The 20,283-nt window shown below is 47.7% G+C and overlaps 1 protein-coding gene across 24 annotated transcripts in view; it reads right to left on the bottom strand.

Annotated features, from left to right (window-relative positions):
• RFX2 (regulatory factor X2) overlaps nt 1-16,849 on the bottom strand; it is a 93,188-nt gene extending 76,339 nt beyond the window's left edge. For 19 of the 24 annotated variants that reach the window (XR_014056522.1, XR_014056523.1, XR_014056524.1 and 16 more), the window contains exon 1: nt 16,663-16,849. The gene's annotated coding sequence lies outside the window, so the exon portion shown is untranslated. Of the gene's footprint in view, nt 1-11,998; nt 12,110-16,662 lie in introns of all 24 variants that reach the window. The other 5 variants (XM_081499403.1, XM_081499401.1, XM_081499406.1 and 2 more) reach the window with 1 other exon arrangement.
• Nucleotides 16,850-20,283: the final 3,434 nt, after the last annotated feature.

Below are 20,283 nucleotides of genomic sequence, written 5' to 3'. Positions count from 1 at the left end.
CCATGTCATGACAAACTGCATGTTGGAAATCTGAGCATCCAGAGATCAAGGACACTCTGTGGGTGATCGCCCACATCCCCATCCAGTTTCCCTCCTCAAGCAGGAGGATGCAGGATGTCAGGAAGTCTCTGTAAAGGATGTGCCCACAAGCCAGAGCAGGAGCTGGGTCACAAGGGAGAGAGAGGACAGCCCTCTTGCCCTGCGGCTTCTGACCCTCACTCCCCCCTACCACCCCCTCCATGTAGCTCTGATGCGCATCTCCCCCATCTTTATGATTCAGGGTCTTTGGGCATTTCACAAAGGAAAAGAATTTGTGGATGCAAGAAAATTGTAGAAGCTCACATTTTTGAGGTGACATTTCTCCAAAGGAGGTATACAAATGAGCAATGAAAAGATTTTGCTTAAACATCACCAGTCATTTGGAAAATGAAATTAAAAACCACAAGATACTTCACACCTACTAGGTTGGCTATAATAAAAACAAGGGAAAAGAAGACCGTGTTGGCAAGGACGAGGAGAAATTGGAGCCTTCCTACGCTGCTGGTGGGGATGGAAAATGGCGTGGCTGCTGTGGAAAACATTTGGCAGCTCCTTTAGAAGTTGGTCACCATATGACCTAGCAACTCCACTCTTAGGTAGTCACCCAGGAGAGATGGAAATCGGCGCTTATGCAAAAACTTGTCCACAAACATTCACAGCAGCATCATTTGGAATAACCCCAAGGTAGAAACAATCTAAATGTCCATTACCGGATGAACGGATAAACAAATTGTGGTCCATGCAAACAATGGAATATAATTTAGCCATAAAAGGGACGGAAGCACTGACACTTGCTACAATATCCATGAACTTTGGCACATGATGCTCAGTGGAAGAAGTCAGTCACAAAGGGCCTCTGATTATAGGACGCCACTATAGGAAACATCCAGAACAGGCCAATCTACTGAGACAGGAGGTAGGTTAGGGGTCACCAGAGGCTAGGGGAGGGGAAATGCAGAGGGGCTCGTAACAGGCATAGGGTTTGTTTTTGGGGTGATGAAAAACTTCTAGAATTAGATAGTGATGAAAGATACACAACATTGTAAATATCCTAAAAATCACTGCATTGTACTTTAACATGGTGAATTTTACGTTATGTGAATTTTATCTCAATTAAAAGAAAATGACCCGGCAGGTATGGGCAGATGGCAGACAAGTAGCAAACAAGATGCTCTATAAACAAATTTGTTCCCATATTCTTTTTTATTTTTAGTTTTTTTGCTGCTCCACAGCATGCAGGATCTTAGTTCACTGACCAGGGATTGAACCCAGGTCCCATGCATTGAGAGTGTGGAGTCTTAACCACTGGACTCTCAGGGAAGTCCCTGTCCCTTTGTTCTTTACCTGGAAAGAAGTGAAATACAGCACCACTCCCAACCATGAGGAAGTTAGGCCTGAGAGCTAACTCATTTGGAATTCTACCATTTTCAGAAGTAAACTTGGTTAAGAGACAAAAATCCTTCTCACACACTATTCCTAAGAGACCTTCTGTTTGAAAACCTCAGTGACGTGGGGGAAGGTGTAAGAAAGTCTGCTTTTAAAATGCCACAATGTTTGGTCAGATGTGTCCCGTAAACATAACCGATTTCGGGAAAGGAGGGAGGAGGGGATAGCTAGGGGCGGGCTTCCCACCATCAGGACTTTGAAAGGAGAATATGTCCTAGTTTGAGAGTTGAGAGAAATGAAGACTTCCTGCACTATGCCCCTCCTTCCAAGTGAACCTCACCACCGGAGGATAAAGGAGCAGGCAGTTTCTAGAAGATTTCATACTCATGAAACTAATGAAGGGAAATCCAATTAGGTGTCTCAGAAGTCTTCAAGGATGTTAAAAAGAAACATATGATCTGTTACATTTAAAGTGGGGGGACAGCTTTGATTAGGGGTGGATAACTTTATTCAACTTGGTATAAAATCAAGGTCTGTATCCTGGTTTTATGTCATTTGTGTAGAGTCACAGTGTATACTCTTTGAGAAGTCAAATGACATGGAGAAACAGGTTGGAGAGCAGCATCTAGAGGCTGCACGAGAAACGGGGTCCCCATTTGGGAGGAGACACCCCAGTAGGAGCGGGTCCCCCACCCGGCACTGGAGGACGATGACCCCGAGGGACCGGTCATCTGGTTTCACCACAGCTGAGCAAATGCTTTGATGGGGATTCGAGGCAACAGCTGGAAACCATGTACCAACAGGGAATTGGAAGGGATGGGAGTGGGGAAGTGCTGCTGCCACGCAAGCCTCGGCTCAAAGTCAACAAGCGTGAACTTGTGTCGGCACAAACCTGCCGAATGGCTGGGCCTCCCCCAGAGGCACCGGTGGCGCAGCTGGTGGTGATGGACGGGGCTGAGTCAACCGCACGTGGGCTGCGAAATGGGCTGGTCCAGGGAGAGGGGGCGAGGAGCCCCAGAATCTTTGAAATCCCGGGCAGATCCAAAGGGGGTGATCATTGTGCATTATCCTGGTGGTCAGGCAGGGACACACAAGTTCACCTGATTGTCCAAAGGTCTGTGACCTGCTATGCTATGAATGAGACCGGAAGTTAAGGGTAAAGGACAGGCAGATTGTGAAGGAGTGTGATGGTGCTGGGGGTGGGGTGGGAGAAGAGGGGGTAGTTTCAGGCAAGGACACGGTTGGAAGTGACCACCGCTGCCAGACTGGAGTGAGAACATGAGAACAAGCTAATGCAAAAGAAAGGAAGTTCCCTTCCACCCAGCGATTCCCCTTCTGGGAATCTGCAAACATCTCACCAAATGCATTAATATATTCGGATGAGGACATTCACCGCAACATTGCTGATGAAAGTGAAAAATACGAATGAAATGCCCTTAATAAGGAGCTAAGTAAATGCCTCAGGACACATCTGTACAGAGGAATCTCAAGCAGTCAACATAAAAAGATGCAGCAGACACACAGTGTGATAAGGAAAGACACAGACTAAATATCAGATGAAAAGAGCACATGCAGAAAAGTGGGCATAATGTGCCTATGAAAAAGGAAGAAGTACTGACAACGCCACAACGTGGATGAACCTTGAAAACATGACAGTAAGAGAAGCCAGTCACAAAAGGCCCGAGTGAATGATTCCATTGATACGAAACGTGCAGAACAGGCAAGTCCACTGAGTCAGAGTGGATTAATGGTTGCCAGGGGCTGGGGGAGGGTCATGGGGTTTCTTTTTGGGGTGATGGAATGTTCTAGAAATAGCAGTGATGATTGCATAATCCTGTGATGATACTAAAAGCCATGAAATTGTACATTTTACATAGGGGTGAATTTTTATCAGTTACCTTTCAATGGAAGAATAAAAAAGTATCAGTGAGGATGTTTTATCTGCATACAAAATTGGAAAGCAACCACACTGAACTTTATCATTGGTGGGAAGGGCAGGAGGAGAGAAGAGGAGGAAGCCGGAGGCTCTCTTTCCTCTCTTTGTTTTTTAATACGAGTTGGATTTTTTCTACAGTGAAAAGATATGACTTCCGCAAGGGAAAAGGGGAAGTAAACAGACCTCTAGGAACTGTGCACAAGGATCCCAAAGTCCCCAGATGGTCCCTCGGGAATTCTGGGATCCAACTGCCCAGCAGCCAGGAGTGGACACCTGTTCACAAACTTCAACCGTGATCACTTTAGAAAATGGCAAACATTTGAGGTGTGGGGACCTGTGCTCCTCAGATCTTGTGAGGGACCTCAAACTGAGAGACTAGGAAGTACTGAAGACGGTCAAGAATTCAAAGACTGGTCACCTTTTATCATCATTATTATTGTTTTTAGTGGTTGTCTTTTAAAAAGAGTTGGGATGGGGACTTCCCTGGTGATCCAGTGGTTAAGATTCTGCCTTCCAACGCAGAGGGCAGAGGACGCATATTCGATTCCTGGTCAAAGAACTAAGATCCCACCTGCCGTGGGGCAACCAAGCCCTTGCATCAAAAAGAGAAGCTCACTCAGCCAATCAATAAACAAAAGGAATAGGGATGACCTAAAGGTTTTGCCTGACCTCATTTGACACTTTTACCCACACTGTCCAATATGTCCACGCTGGCCACATGTTACTACTGAGTTCTTGAAATGTGGCCCACCTGAACTGAGATGCGTGCTGGGTGTAAATCACACACTGGATTTCAGAGGCTTAGCCCCCCAAGAAGGATGTGAACTACCTCAATAAAAATGGCTTCATATAGATGCTGTGGTTTAAAAAAATAATATTTTGGAGATCCTGCGTTAAATAAAAAATATTATTCAAATTAATTTCACCTGTTTTTATTTTTGAGATCATGGCTACTAGAAAATTTTAAATTACACACAGTTCACCTTATGTCTCCGTTGGACAATCGTGATCCAGGGGACTCCTAGGGTAAGTCACCCAACTGTGACTAGAAAGTAATAAGCGAAATGATTTCAGAGAATGGTCAGATTTTGATCTAGTAAGAACTAGAGTCAATTCAACAAATTATTTGGTGCCTCACAAAGACAGACCTAGTCTCTGTCCTCAGGGGTCTTATACTGTGTGAGAGAGAAAAGTGTTAGTATCTCAGTCGTGTCCGACTCTTTTGGACCTCATAGATTGTAGCCCACTAGGCTCCTCTGTCCATGGGATTCTCTGGGCAAGGATACTGGAGTGGGTTGCCATTCCCGCCTCCACGGGATCTTTCTGACCCAGGGATTGAACCCGTGTCTCCTGCATTCCAGGCAGATTCTTTACCATCTGAGCCACCAGGGAAGAGAGAAAAGGAAACACACAAATAACTCCACTGGAGCCAAAGGTGACAGGTGCTGACTCCAGGTAGAACTTGGGACGATAAACCCTGGGGCGGGGAACCTGAGACTGTCCCATGCTGGATGCTGCAGGACAAACAGGACCTTTCCATGGGGGTGGAGGGGTGAGGTGGGGTAGATGGGGAGGGCGGGGCAGTTCAAGAGCAGGAACCTTGTGCAGGCAAGTGTGTGTGTCCTGGGGGTGGGGACCAGGAGAAGGGCAGAGAGACTGGGCTGGTTGGAGCAGAGGGTGTGGGCTGGGGGCTCTTGGGGAAAACAGGCTGTGAATGCATTTGGACTCCATCCTTTATCACAGGACAGAGGTCAGAAAACCATGGCCCATGCCCAAGGCCAAGTCTAGTTCAGTTGGCTGCCTGGTTTTGTACAGTCCACAAACTAAGAATGATTTTTACTTAAAAAAAAATTTTTTTTAATTTATTGTTTACTTTTTGGCTGCATCGAGAGATGTGGGATCTTAGTTCTCCAACTAAGGATTGAACCTGTGTCACCCCTGCAATGGGAGCCAAGAATCTTAACCACTGGACCATCAGTAAAGTCCCTCTACATTTTTTAATGGTCCAAAAAAAAAAAAAGGTCAGAGTCAAAATATTTTGTGGCACATGGAAATGACATGAAATTTACATTTCAGTGCCCATAAGTGAAGTTTTATTGGCATTTGGCATTCTTTACAAATGACCAGAACCACCATAAATAAAATCTGGTTCCAAACAGTGATGAGTGGCCCTATCCCACTGCAGAAAGAAGAGTCCTTTCACAAATTTTGAGTTCCATGTCTTGTGGAGGAAATAAATCTAACTGACGTAAATATGTTTGTTTCAAATCGACTTTTTAATGGAGTGAAATCTTTGAAAAGCTCCAAAGCAAACGAATATGAATCAAGCCATTGCAACTGGCTTGATGTAAAATTAGGCATTTAAACGTCCTCCACTGTGTATGGCATGGGCTTCTGTGGTCTCAGCGGTGAAGAATCCGCCTGCAACACAGGAGACACGGGTTCATTCCCTGGGTTGGGAAGATACCCTGGGGGAGGAAAAGGCACCTCACTCCAGTATTCTTGCCTGGAGAATCCCATGGACGGAGGAGCCTGGTGGGCTATAGTCCACAGGGTCGCAAAAGAGTCAGACACGACTTAGCGGCTAAAAAACAGCAGCAACAACTGTGTGTGTGGCTCCTGGCTTTAGGACCCAGCAGCAGTTGGGTGGTAAGACTTCCTGTCTCCAGGAAGAGCCCGGCTTTCTGGAAAAGAATGAGACCTGGGATTTTGGCTGGGCCAAAAGGAGAGTCAATTAGCAGCAGGGGTCTTTGATTAAAATTTCTTCGGGGATTTGGTACAAAACAAAACAAAACTATATATTGAAGGGGCTGGAATGTTAATCTAAGCTGAATCTAAAATACAGGTTGTTGTTTTTTTAAATATAAAGTTTACTGATTCTCAAATGTGTAAAACCATCACTATTATTCAATTCCTGAATATTTTTATCATCCCCCAAAGAAACCTTTTATATATTACAAATCACTCCCCATTCCACATCCCCATCCTCAAAACCTCTGGCAACCACTAAGTGACTTTTTGTCTCTGTGGATTTGCTATTCTGGATGGTTCATATAAATGGAATCATATAATATGTGACCTTTTTTTTTTTGGCCTGGCCTCTTTCACTTAGCATAGTGTTTTCAAGAGTCATCCCTGTTGTAGTATTATCAGTATTTCATTTGCTTCAGTTGGCAAATAGTATTCAAGTATGTGGGTACATGACATTTGTGTATCCATTCTTCTACAAACAGATGTTCGGGTCATTTTCACATTTGGCCATTATGAGTAATGTTATGAACATTATGTACACGTTTTGGAGTAGACATGGTGGGTTTTGGATTGTTTGGGGTACACACTTGGAATGAAAATGCTGGGTCATATGGTAACTCTATGTTTAACTTTCTGAGCAACTGCCAAACTGAAAAACACGGAGTTTTGAGGGTTACCAAATCTCAGGCAAGGATTTCGGGATTTTTGCTCACTACTCAATGTAGGCCTGAAGAGCTCTCTGGCTCAAGTGTTTGAGTCACTCACGTGTGAAGTACAAAGACGTGTGGAAAGTGTGGCAGGGACAGCTGTCCTTGTCCCTGGGGGCTCACAACTGAGAACAGGAAATGAGACACATAAGCCATGATGGCACGTTCATGCAGCATGGGATGTGAAATCTACATGCCCTGGTACTTCTGACAGATCGATCCAGGGGTACCTAACTAGGGGCTAGTTCTAGCCCCCAGGGGGCCTTTGCCACGTACCGGGGACACAGCTGTCATCAGGATTTGGGGGCTGGAGTGGGTGCTCTCGTCAGCTGGAGGCCAGGGATGCTCTTCAACATCCTACCAGGCCCAGAACGGCCTCCCCACCGTCCCACCAAGAACAATTGGGCCCCAAAGTCAACAGTGATGCATTGGAGAAACCTGGCCTACTCTTATGCTTTACCACTTATTTCACCAATGATTATCTCAAGGGTCCCTGGCAAGAGCGCATCAGAGAAGAGGCAAGTTTTCATCAGCAGAAATGACATTTCAGAGACAGGGGAGATCCAAATATAAGACCTGTTTTAAGCATCGCAAAGCCCATGCAGAGAAGTCGTGAAAGACGGGTAATGAAGAGAAGCGGGACCAGATGGAGACAAGCCTTGAACACGGAGCTAAGTGCCACGTGGTTACAACGACGGGGAGGGGCCAGTCCATTTGTTTGGCTACAGAAAGCAGAGATAATGTGCCCAACCCCTCCTCCTGACGGAGCCCAGAAGAGCCATGGTGGGGTGGACTGCGAGGGAATGAAGAGGAAGGTTAAGACTTGGGAGCCCAAGGCACGCAGTCTACGTGCAGGATACGGGAGTGATTCCGAGTGTGCTTACTGCTGCAGAGCTAAGACTACAGAAACCCTCCTTCCAGAACAGGAGGGAAGAGGACGGTCGGGCTCCGGTGGGGCTGCTGTGGTCATCAGAGCTACAAGACCCGGAGAAGCGAGGCCTTACAGACCCCACACACTGGAAGGAGGGAGAAACTTCCCAATCAGAATCTAGGCGGGGCCACCGCGTCTTACTCCGCCATCCTGCAGTTTGTTCAGCTAGATAATCGCTCATTGGTGAGTCTCTTCCGGTCCCTGCCGAGTTTCCCCAACGAGCACAGTCCAGTCCCAGTGATAAAGGCTCGGTCAGGCATGGACTAAGGCCAGCGATGAGTTTGTTTTTTACAGGGCTTCCAGAAATACCTTCTTCTTAAAAAAAAACAAAACTCTCTATTTGACTGCCCCAGGTCTTAGTTGCAGAACGCAGGTGGGATCTTACTGCGCCCTGTGGGATCTAGTTCCCCGACCAAGGATGGAACCTGGGACCCCTTCATTGGGAGCCCAGAGTCTTAGCCCCTGGACCACCAGGAAAGTCTCCAGAAATAACTCCTATTCATGCCTGCCTGTCATTTTAAGAGTTGGCCGTATCACCATGCCTTGATTTACACAATTGAGGAGCTCTGGAATTATACCCACTTCACGTTTTAACTTCCAGTCCGAATGTCAGTGGCAAATGGCTGCTAGCAATTTAGAATTTCTCTATCATCTTCACCATCGTATGGGGAATACGATGATATATGAATACACTTAAGTGTTTGGCTAACTATAAGTGACTCAGATGTTTGATATTTGGGGTCCATAGTACTGGTTGAACAGGTGGAGACCCTAGAGAGCACTAAACACAGAGAAGTCCCCAGGAAGGTGAATTCTTCTAGAAGATAAAGAATTCTTTTAAAAATCCAAGCACATGCTTCAAGCTCTTTTCTGTGGGTCTGGAATTCCGAATTTATTTTTACTTCAGCAGGCTCCATCTGTGCGTATTCTGAGAAGGACAGGCGAGGTGGGGAACCTCCGCGTGGTGTTTTCTTTGGGTGCTTCCTAGATGGGTGGAGCTGGAACACATTTTTGTGGGCTGTTGATTTTGGGGGGAAATTGCTTCCCAGGCCTTACCCTGCAGGTCACCCTTTAGACAGAAATGTATCCTGGAAACATGGCGCTGTCTCCAAAAGATAAACAGTTCACATTTTAAAAATACAAGCATAATTAAGTGTTGCTGCGACTTCAGGAATGGGCTGCTTCTATATCATTAGTGTGATTTCAACAGTTTGCCGAGGAGATGGGCACTTGTGAGTCATGAGCCAAACCTCTTGTCCTTCTCTGGAGACATATCCTTCCCCCTGGAAGGGGAGACTGGGGGACTGTCCCCATTGGATCATCTCTCTGGTTTCTGCCAAATCTCACCCTCTGGTGCTCAGACCTTGAGTTGCTTCCTCCTCTGTCTTCAGAGCTCTTTGCCTGGTTCCCCCTGTGCCTGCCAAACCTCCTCTGTCCAGCATGATTCAAGGAGCCAAATGTGGAAGCAGCCCAAGTGTCCATCGACAGATGAATGGATACACAAATTGTGGTCCATCCACACAGTGGAATATTATTCAGCCCTGAAGATGAAGGAGACTCTGACACCTGCTACACCTTGGATGAACCATGAGGACATAAAGCTCCGTGAAAGAAACCAACACAAAAGGACAAATGCTGTCTGATTCCACCCATAGGAGGTCTCTCAAGGAGTTAAAGCCATAGAGATAGGAAGTAGATGCTGGGGCCAGGGGCTGGGGGACGGGGTGGGGAGTCAGTGTTTCATGGGGACCGAGTTTCAGTTTGGGAGATGAGAAAGTTCTGGGGATGGGCGGCGGGGATGGTTGCCCAACAATGTGAATATGCCTAGTGCCACTGAGCTGTGCAGGTAACATGGGTTAAAATGATAAATTTTATGTCATTGTGTTTTGTTATCATTTTTTAAAAACTGCTTTCCTCTGACTCTTGGTTGGTTTCCTGCTCCTGGAATTTGGATGGTTCTGCCTCTGGCCTTCTCTTCTCACTCTCTGGCTTCTCCCTGAGTGAGTGCATCCGTTTTCATGACTGCAATGACCAATGATGTGCTGACAGGACCCAGATCCTGACCTCCAGCCTGGACTGCCTCCCTCCCCGTTTCTGGACCCCAAAATCCAGTAGCCTGGTGGAACATTGCCTGCTGATGGCCCCATGAGTCTCAAGCCAGCCAAGCCCATGCCTCAACTCCTTGCCCTTCTCCCCACTAGCATTTCCTGGGACCACTGACTCACTGAAGTTGCCTGTTCTGCCTGATCCCCAAAGTCAGACTGGACTCCTCCCAGTCCTTTGTCCCACAAGAAGTCACTGGGCCCTTGGAGCCCCCAGAACCCTGCACCTCTCTCTCCCCAAGCATCCCTGGCTGCTGTAGTCGGCCAGGCCCCTGTCACCCTGGGGTTGGACCACACCAGCCATGATTCTCCATCACCAGCCTCCAGAGGCCACGCGTTCCACTCCACCTACCAAAATCCCAACGGATCGTAAAGAGCTTCCCCAACAAACCTCTCGGCCTGACACCAGACAAGTCCCACTCATCCAGTCAGAGGTAGGCAAATTGTCCGCGTAAAAGCCCAGACAGTAAATATGTTAGGCTTTGAGTTTCACATTCTGTGCCCATCACAAATAGTCCACCCCACCGAGGCCTCTAAAGGGCAGCCAGAGACTACGTAGGTGGATGAGTGTGGCCGTGTCACAGCAAGCCTTCACTTCCAAAAACAGGCCATGCGTGCCGACACCTGCTCTCCTCTCCAGCCTGGTCTCCCCCATTTCCTGTGTTCAGCTTCCAGAAAACACAGTCGCACCACAGCCCTCCCCACCTGTCTGCCTGCACATCAAAGCTCCACTCCAGCCCACCTCCTCCTGGACACCTTTCGTGGCCCCTCCAGGTGAGCGCCTGCCTCCTCTGTGTACCTGCTGGACCTTGGAGAGACCTCCAGCCCATCCTTGTTCTGAAGCCATAGCCCTCTCCTAGCTGGTCTTAGTCTCTGTAACCTCACAGGATAGTGTTTGATTTGGAGAGCTATGAACAAATGAATGAATGAATGAGTGAGAGATGAAGAAATGGCAGAGGTTCAGAAAGTAGGTCTTCCAGTGAACGACTGGACACCAAAGCTCTGACAGCCACAGGAGGAGGTTAAATCTCCCGAGACCTAATTTATACTTAGAATAGCAGCCAGACTGCTCCCTATGACCCCTGAGGCCCTCTGTGTCTCCTCCTTTTGCTCACCAGTCATTAGCCACACAGCCACGTTTCTCTGCCCTCACCAGGGCCAGGTGATTCCACCTGCCACAGGACCTTTGCACCTGCTGCCCCCCCCAAAAGTCTCTCCCTGTGAACTGCAACAGGGCCACTCACTCTTATCAGTTTAGTCTCAGCTCATCCATCACCTCCTGAAGAGCTCCCCTGGACACCATAGCCCAGTTCTTACACACACACACACACACACACGCACACACGTGCGCACACACACATACTCACTCAAAGTAACTGCAGAGATCTTAGTAGAAACAGGCTCACATTATATAGCATATCTGGGCTTCATTACATAGTAAATGACAAATCATCACTATATTGGGCCATAACAAGTAAGTTCTAGGCTTTTAATGGCTTTATAAGGTTTTTTTTTTCCTCCATTTTTAAACACAGCATGTGGACGTATAATCTAATTCACAGGGTCTGAAATCCAGTTGCTGTATGTACCATCAATAGGCTTGGGAAGTCAACTATATTTCTTGGAAAGTCATAGAATTGACTGGAATTAAAAATGAGGTTGCCAGGGCACAAAACCCTGCTTTGAAACATACAAAACCTATGTATCATAAAATAGGAATGCATTTTAGGAAAAAAAGAAGCAAGGTGTAACAAGGAGTAAGGCCAGGCAGTCTGCTCCTGAGGGCCCAACTCAAGTCCTGGCACGAACACCAGGCCGGTTCTCACCACTGAGCAGCTGATTTCCAGATTTCGACCTGATTGGCACCTAAGCGCCAGGGATAACAGAGAGGGGAAACCAGTTTTTAAACATTCTCATCTGGAGGTTCTGCCGGCTGAGCTGGGTGCTTGGCATAACCCATCCAAAAGTGTGATGTTTGGGGAGTAATTTCAGATGAACTAATACCCCAACCAAGATGTGAGCTACTTTTCTGGTGACATTTGGTTTTGCCTAGAGCTTCACGCTTGCAGACGCCATATCTGTACCAGAGAATTTCTATGCAATTGAAGGGTATTTCCCAACTTAAAACAGACCATGTAAGGCTCACCCACTCAATGGAGCAAGATGTATTTACTGAATGTCTCCTCAGCACTTGGTGGTCAGGAAACCAAACTGAAAAATCCATCCCAGGCAGGCCACATTGCTTCTTTGTTTTGTTCTAATAATAAAAATAACAACAGCAATAATAATAGCTACTCTGTCATACACCTATTCTGTGCCAGGCCTTGGGCTACACAGTTATAATATTATTTCTAATATCAAAACCATAAAGTGGGGACTTCCCTGGTGGTCCAGTGGTTGAGATTTTGCCTTGCAATACAGGGGGTGTGGGTTCGATTCCTGGTTGGGGAGCTAAGATCCCACATGCTGCAGGAGGCCAAAAGACCAAAACATAAAACAGAAGCAATTTTGTAACAAATTCAACAAAGACTTTAAAAACAGTCTACATAAAATATATATATATATATTAAAAAAAAAAATGTAAGTGATTACCTCTTTCACCTATGCCAAACCTTACCTGAAATCACTGAGCTAATAAACGTTAACCCCCTTCTCTGCCAGGCCCAGAGCCCACATGTGCAGCATCCAGGGTTGGGACTCATCCTTTTCCTTCCCTCTTCCCACTGACTTCATTCATCCAATCTGAGCTGTACTGAGTCATACAGAAGGCGAGATATGGTAGATACAGAGCAGCTCTTCATTTTCACATCGCTTTCCCATTAGGTGCATGGAGATCATTTACTGATTCACTTAACAAATATTTATCAAGCACCTACTCAGTGCCAGAATGATTCTCAGCCCGGGGGATACGGAAGTTCATAAAACACCCAGAGCGTTTTGGCATCAAGCTGACATTCTAACGAGGGAACAGCAATCATAAAAATCAATCTATGTAATATATGAGGTGTTAGTGATAAATGTGAAGGAGAGAGAAAGCCCGGGGGAGAGGGGACAAGGGTACCATCACTTGCAAGTCGATGGCCTGGGAAGGTGAGTTTGAGAAAAGGCTAGAAGGCTATGAGGGACGAAGTCCCCAGATGCCTGGACCAAGAACTTTCCAGGCAGAGGGTTTGAGGTACTCTGGGAAGGCCCATGACATTGAAGGCAAGCACATGGGATTGGAGATTAGGCTAAAGAGGGACTGGGCTGGGGGCCCCAGTTGGGGGATGGACTTCTGTTTTTGCCCCAAGTGAGATGGGAGCCATGGGTGGGTTCTGAGCTGAGGAATACACAACAGGACATGATACAACCCTCAGTGAATGACTGGAAGCATCTGGGCATGAGGCGCTGGAGGCTTAGACCAGGGGCTGATGGTGGAGGTGGCGAGGCGGGGTCAGATTTTAGCTCTTTTTGCTGATGGCTTGAGAGAGAGAGAAGCAGAGAGAGAGAAAGACAGACAGAGACACACACACAGAGGGCTGGAGGATGACTCCGAAGTATTAGCCTGAGCAGCTGGGAGAAGCCAGCTGATACTCACTAAGGGAGCTGGGAGTCTTCAGAGGAACAGATTGGGAGACTATAAGCCCTTGCCCTTAAGCTACCTCTCAGGGTTGCCAATTTCACCTGCCCCAGCAGCCAACCCACTTGGTGGGCTCTCCCCAACCCTTCCCCTCATCCTCTGCGTCCACTCCTTATCCCCTTAATTCTGGGTCTTCCTCTCAAGTTCTCCCTCTTTGTTTGCCTTTTCTGATAAGAATTCCTTGGCTTATCTTGGGTTCAGTGAGGGTCTGATGAGGGAGAATTTCTCTGAGAACCTCCCATGCTTTGAAAAAAACGTTTACATTTTACAAATATGTAGGTGTGTAGCAGGGAGCATGTCATTTAAATAAATGGTTGGGATTAAATAAGTGGTTGGGACCTCCCTGGCAGTCCAGTGGCTAAGACTTCACACTCCCAATGCAGGGCACCTGGGTTCGATCCCTGGTCAGGGAACTAAGATCCCGCATGCCACAACTAAAACCTGACACAGCCAGAAAAGTAAATAAATATTTTTTAAATAAATAAATGGACAACCTGCATTAACTAAAAAGAGCCAAATGTACCATAAGATATGGTTCCTCCTGGCCCTGGAATTTTATGAGTAAAACCACCACATGTGACTACCAAAACTCTACATTTAAAATGACTCAATTCTATGATTAATGAAAGTTCAATTCATCAAATATAAATTCATATTAATTAATTTTAATTCAAATCTGAATTTACAAATTAGATCTAAAGAATGAGAGCCAGATAAGTTCCTGGTGTGTGTATTTCTGGTGACTAGCTCCATCCTGGCAGTGCTTCAGTGATCAACATGGTTAAAAGAAAAATATTAAGGTGATATGTACCCAGCACCCAGAAAGCACGTATCAGCTAAATTTCAAAGGAATTGTTCTCTTACGGGGTGTCACCAATAACTCTGTCCCTCTCTTCCTGGACTCCCCTTCTCAGCATCTCAGAGGTTTATCTGGGATGAGAGGAACACACCTTCAGGGTTAAGTAAGTCATACGGCTTGGATCACAGGGGCAAAGTGTTTCTGAACTCATTTCCTGACCCAAATCAGTTGCAATAGCACAGGATCTGGGATCCAGTTATCTTTTCCATCATACGAGAAATCTTTTTTAAAAAAAAGACTACCCAGTCCCCTCCCATACTCTACCTAGCCTGTTGGCAAAATTAGCAGCAGTAATTAAGGAAATCAAATTCCTTTCCAGGGGGTGGGGGGTGTCCCATACACACTTTTTCTCTGGCCAGAGTAGATGAGTAGCCATTTCTAAGATTATTTTAGAGTCAGTCCAAGTTTTTAAACTGGAGTGGGAGAGAGAACAGGTAACCAGCCCCTGGCACTCCCCAGCACAGAGGATAAGGGTCTTCATATAAGCAAACAAATAAATGTTTCAGATTATTAAGTAACAAGATAAAAATGTGTTGCCAATACCTGCAGGCAACAAAGAAAATTGCTATTGTTAATGTTTTCTGCTGTTGTTATTACTATTATTACTATTTTGTTGGGTAAGTCTTCGTTGACATGGAGAGCCTTGCATAAGGTTTGATATTTTGGATCTGCAGAGATAAAGCTGATTGGGAGGGGGGAAACTCGTGACAGCCTGCACTGACAGTTAAATGCACAGAGGCACAGAGCAAGAAAATAACTGTATGGTGGGGACTGCAGGGTGGGGGGTGGGGGGTGCGGGGAGCGGGGGGGCGGCGCATAATTAAAACACCCAGAAGCCGAGGAATGAGCTCTCTGCGGAAAGGCAGCCCTGGACTTGCGTGCGGCACCCTGCCCTTCTCCCTCATTCCTGCGGGGCAACCAGGAGGTTAAAATTAGGACGGTGAACCACCCCCGCCGCCGCCGCCGCCGCCGCAGCCAGAATGGCAGAGGCTGTGGGGCCCCGGGGGCCCTGTAAATAGCCACTAGGATCGGAAACCCAACTTTTCCGAGCACGGTAGCGAGAAAAACCAACGGGGACGAAGCTGGAGGGAGCGCTGCTGGCAGGTCCCAGAGGGGAGAAAAAAAGAATCAAAAAGCATTTGGGGGCGGGGGTTGGGAGGTCGGGATGGGGGAAGAGACTAGGGGGAGGGGGGTCGGGGTGGGAGATGGATTATCACAAACACACACACACACACCCAAGCACTGGAACAACCCCTGGAGAAAATGCCACCGAGCAGTCTGGGCCACAAACCCTTTACAAAATGATTTAAAAAAAAAAATTCTTTCGGTGAAACTTTTCTTGCTTCGCGATCAGTCCTAACATGGGAGCTGCGGGTGTGCACAGGGGCTTCCTGAGGGGCGCGGAGGGACCGGCGGACCCAGGAGCCCCCAAACTGTGGAATGCGGGGTTACCAGGAGAGAGAGCCGAGAAGTGTCCGAGGAGCCCTAAACCCGAGAAACTTTTTGGTGAAAAGGTGAGAAACGGATCTCCGGGAAGCCCGATTCTCGGGAGTTTGTGGTCAAAAAGAGAGGAGGGGAGCGGTTCTTCCCTCTAGACCAGCGCACGGACTTCGGGTTTTAAAAGTGAGGATGGGGTTACAGAGAGCCCTCATATTCAGAATTTGGGGCCGAGGTCAAAACGAGGTGAGAACGAATGCTTTAGACCTTCTCAATTCAGCGATTTGAGTTTAGGAGTGAGAGAAGTGACTCCGGGCGCCCCAATTTCAGAGATTTGGGGAATTAACAGGAAGAGCCCCTAGGCGCCTTCAATTCAAGGAGTTTAAATGTCAGAGTTCGACAGGCGTTGCCGAGGCGCCCCCCAATTCGAGGTTTGAGGGAAAGAGTGAGACAGGGGTCCTCGGGCGTACCCAGCTTAAAGATTTGGGGAGTCAGAGTGAGAAGGAGTTCCCCACGAGTCCCACATTCAGGTGGTTTGAAGGTAAAAGTTTGAGAGCGGTTCTCGGGGCGCCCCCAACTCGGGGAGTTGAGGGTGACAGTGAAAGACGGCTCCCCGGGAGCCCCCAGCTCAGAAAGTTTTGAAAAAAGTGAGGCGATGGGTCCCCACCTCTCCCTGACTTTGGTTAAAAGGAAAAGAGGGACCCCCCCGGGCACCCCAAACTCAGCTACGACTTCGGGACTCGGGGTGACGAGGGAAGTCCCGCGGGCGCGCCATCTCGGACATTTGGGGTGAACGGCAGGGACTGCGTTGCCCGCCCCTCGACCCCCGATCGGGATCCCCGCCGCCCCCCGCACTCTCTGGCCGGGCAGAGCCCGGGGCGGTCGCATCGGTCACCTGGAGTTCGGGCCGGGAGTTCGGGCAACGGCTCCCGCGGCGGCGGTGGCTGCTGCTGCGTGTTGGTCCCCGTTGGTAAGTAACAGTCTCCACGGCTACAGTCTCTATGGCGGCGGCGGTGGCGGCGGCGGCCGCTCCTCCTCCGGCTCCCGGCGCCCGCCCGCCTGCCTGCCTCGCGCCTGCCCTCCTGCCGCGACGGGGCGGGGCGTTGTTATCGGCAACGGTTACCAGGCTCCGCGCCCCACCCCCCCAACGGCCCGCCCACGGCCGCCTCCAACGGGCGCGATGAGGGCGGGGCGCAAGACTTGGCGGCTCCCCATTGGCTGTGTGCAGTGCCTGTCAGCGGGCGTGAAGAGGGCGAGGCTTGACCAGCCGCCGCGAAGAGGGGCGGGGCTTGGCGGGAGGCGCGCGCTGCGAAGGAGGGTTGGAAGGCCGGAGGCGCGCGCTGGCCCGGTGCTGGTGGCGCAGTTCCCGGAAGGCCGAGTTTTGGGGACCCAGACTCCTTACTGCCGGGCGTCCTGGTACAGTCTGGACCCGGGGTCAGCAGAATCCGATCTGCAAGCCAGATGACTTATATTCATGGCCCACGAGCTGGGAATTTTAATATACATTTTAAGTGGTAAAAAAATTAAAAGGATCTTTGGTAGCACGTGGAAAATACATGAAAGTCTATTTTATTTTACTGAATCCAGTATTTTCAACTCTTTTAAGGGTTAACAGACTAAGACCTGTGGGGCAAATTCCACCAGCCCCGTGCCTATAAAGTTTTATCAGAACACAGCTTCCCTATTTGCTTAAGCGAGGAGTCCCCAGCCTCGGGGATCTAACCCCTAATGATCTGAGATGGAGCTGGCTTAATAATAATAGAAATAAAGTGCACCATGAATGTAGTGAGCTTGAATCATCCGGAAACCATACCTCCCCTCCCAGTCCGAGGAAAAAATTGTCTTCCGTGAAACCTGTCCTCAGGACACGGAAAGTTGTCCCATAGAGTTGGGCACCAGACACTTGAGTATTTGCACAAAGATGGGATGACATAAGCAAAGTCTAAAATATTTACTATTTGATACTTCACAGAAAATGTTTGCCAACCTTTCCCCCTCCTCCCTACTCCCAGGTAGTAGGTTCAATTTTTTTTTTGGCATTGCCCCTTGGCATATTAGATACTAGATCCGCGATCAGAGATTGAACCCATGCCCCCCACCCGCCTTGGGAGTGCGAAAACTTAACCACTGGACTGCTAGGGAAGTCCCAGGAGGTTCAACTTTTGAATGGGACAAACAAGACACCCTGGGAGAGTTTGGGTTTTTGTGTGTGTGTGGGAGGCGGGGGTGGTGGTGATTGACACTAAAAAAAGTAAACATAAATAGTCATTTGGGAGAAGGGGCTGGAATTCTAGGAGAAAAAGCTTGTTCTGAGAAAAGGCAGGCAGGGCAATTCAAGGGAAAGTTAGATTTCATTCATTCATTCAACAAGTAATCATAGTCAACACTGACTAAACTGTCCTTATATACCAGAAAGTACTCTAAGCATTTTTCATACACTCAGTTAAGACAGTGTATTAAAAAGCAGAGACATCATTTTGCCAACAAAGGTCTGTACAGTCAAAGCTATGGTTTTTCCAGTAGTCATGTATGGATGTGACAGTTCGACCACAAAGAAAAATTGATGCTTTCAAGTTGTGGTACTGGAGAAGAATCTTGAGAGTCCCTTGGACTGCAAGGAGATCACATCAGTGAACCTTAAAGAAAATCAACCCTGAATATTCATTGGAAGGACTGATGCTGAAGCTGAAGCTGAAGCTCCACTACTACTTTGACCATCTGATGTGAAGAGCCGACTCATTGTAAAAGACTCTAATGCTAGAAGAGATTGAAGGCAAAAGGAGAAGAGGGTGGCAGAGGTTGAAATGGTTGGATGGCATCACCGACTCAATGGACATGAATTTGAACAAACTCTAGGAGACAGTGAAAGACAGGGAGGCCTGTAGGGGGGTGCTGCAGTCCATGGGGTCGAAAAGAGTCAGACACGACTTATCGACAAAACAATCATCAGTTAAAACTCATAATCTCATCCTGAGAGAGACTGTGTGCTGTCTTCATTTTACAGATCAGAGGACAGAGGCCAGGGGGAAAAATGAGTAAATTTGCATGAAGCAGCTTGTAAGAGCTTCCAACGCCAGCAGTCTGCTGCCCCATCCCACACTCTTGACCACTAAATGGGTAGTTTTCAAACATTTTTGACCACAAAGCATAGCAGCAAATATATTTTACTCAGAGGCCCAGTCCACACCAACACATATATCATGAAAACATTTTCATGACATGATGCTCTAGGTAATGCTGATTTTTTTCTACTTTGTTTTAATGAAAATGCTGATGGGGACTTGATAAGATGATTTCGCCATATTCTAATGGGTTGCTTCTTGCAGTGTTTCATATAAGGGAATTTTTTTTTTTTTTTTGGCTGTGCTGCATCTTCATTGCTGCATGCAGGCTTTCTCTAGTTGCAGTGCAGAGGCTTCTCATTGTGGTGGCTTCTCTTGTTGGGAAGCATGGGCTCTAGGTCCACAGGCTTCAGTAGTTGCAGCACGTAGGCTCAGTAGTTGTGGCTCATGGGCTCTAGAGCACAGGCTCAGTAGTTGTGGTGCACAGGCTTAGTTGTTCCGAGGCATGTGGGATTGTCCCGGACCAGAGATCAAACTGGTGTCCCTTTCATTGACTGCAAAGCAGATTCTTAACCACTGGGCCACCAGGGAAGCCCATGTGATGGAATTTTAAACCTAAGACTGTAGGAATCAATTTCTGTCCTTCAATGATTACTCAAAGATATTTCTCAAGTGCTTACTATTTGCCAGGCATGGCTCTGGGTTCTAAGGACACAAGTCCCATACTTACAGAAAAAGCAATAGGGTAGTAGCTTGCAGGGTGAGTAGGTGGGGCTTGTTTTGGACAGAACACCTAGGGATGGCCTCTCAAGTGTGGCCAAACCAGGAGAGTTTGATTATGGGGTTTCCCACAACATGGGGCTTTCAGTGCTAAATTTGGGGAATTCCCGGACAAAGTGGGAAGAGTTGGCCACTCTCAGCCTCTCTGAGGGGGTGACATTTGGGCCCAGGTCGGAATAATGAGGAAGAGTAAAGGAACATTTCAGGAATTCAAAATCCCTGGGGTGGAAACTTGGTTGGAAGAAACAAAAAGCAGGTCCCTGGGTGTGGCTGGAGCAGGGTGAATGGGGAGGTGCGAGTGGGTGGGGAGTGGTGAGTCAGGGGATAGAGGGGGTCATTTCACTTAAGGTTTCATTTTGTTGTTCTTCAGTTGCTAAGTCGTGTCCTACTCTTTGCCACACCATGGACTGCAGCATACCAGGCTTCCCTGTGCTTCACTATCTCCCCGAGTTTGCTCAAACTCATGTCCATTGAGTCAGTGATGCCATCCAACCACCTTAATCCTCTGCCAGTCCCTTATTCTCCTGCCTTCATCTTTCCCAGCGTCAGGGTCTTTTCCAATGAGTTGGCTCTTTGCATCAGGTAGCCAAAGTACTGGAGCTTCAGCTTTAGCATCAGTCCTTCCACTGAATATTCAGGGTTGATTTCCTTTATGATTGGTTGGTTTGATCTCC

This window comes from Giraffa tippelskirchi, chromosome 6 (assembly GCF_054371585.1).
Source record: "Giraffa tippelskirchi isolate mGirTip1 chromosome 6, T2T-mGirTip1v1.2.pri, whole genome shotgun sequence".
Classification (NCBI taxonomy): Eukaryota; Metazoa; Chordata; class Mammalia; order Artiodactyla; family Giraffidae; genus Giraffa; species Giraffa tippelskirchi.
This window is presented reverse-complemented; position numbering and strand designations above follow the sequence as displayed.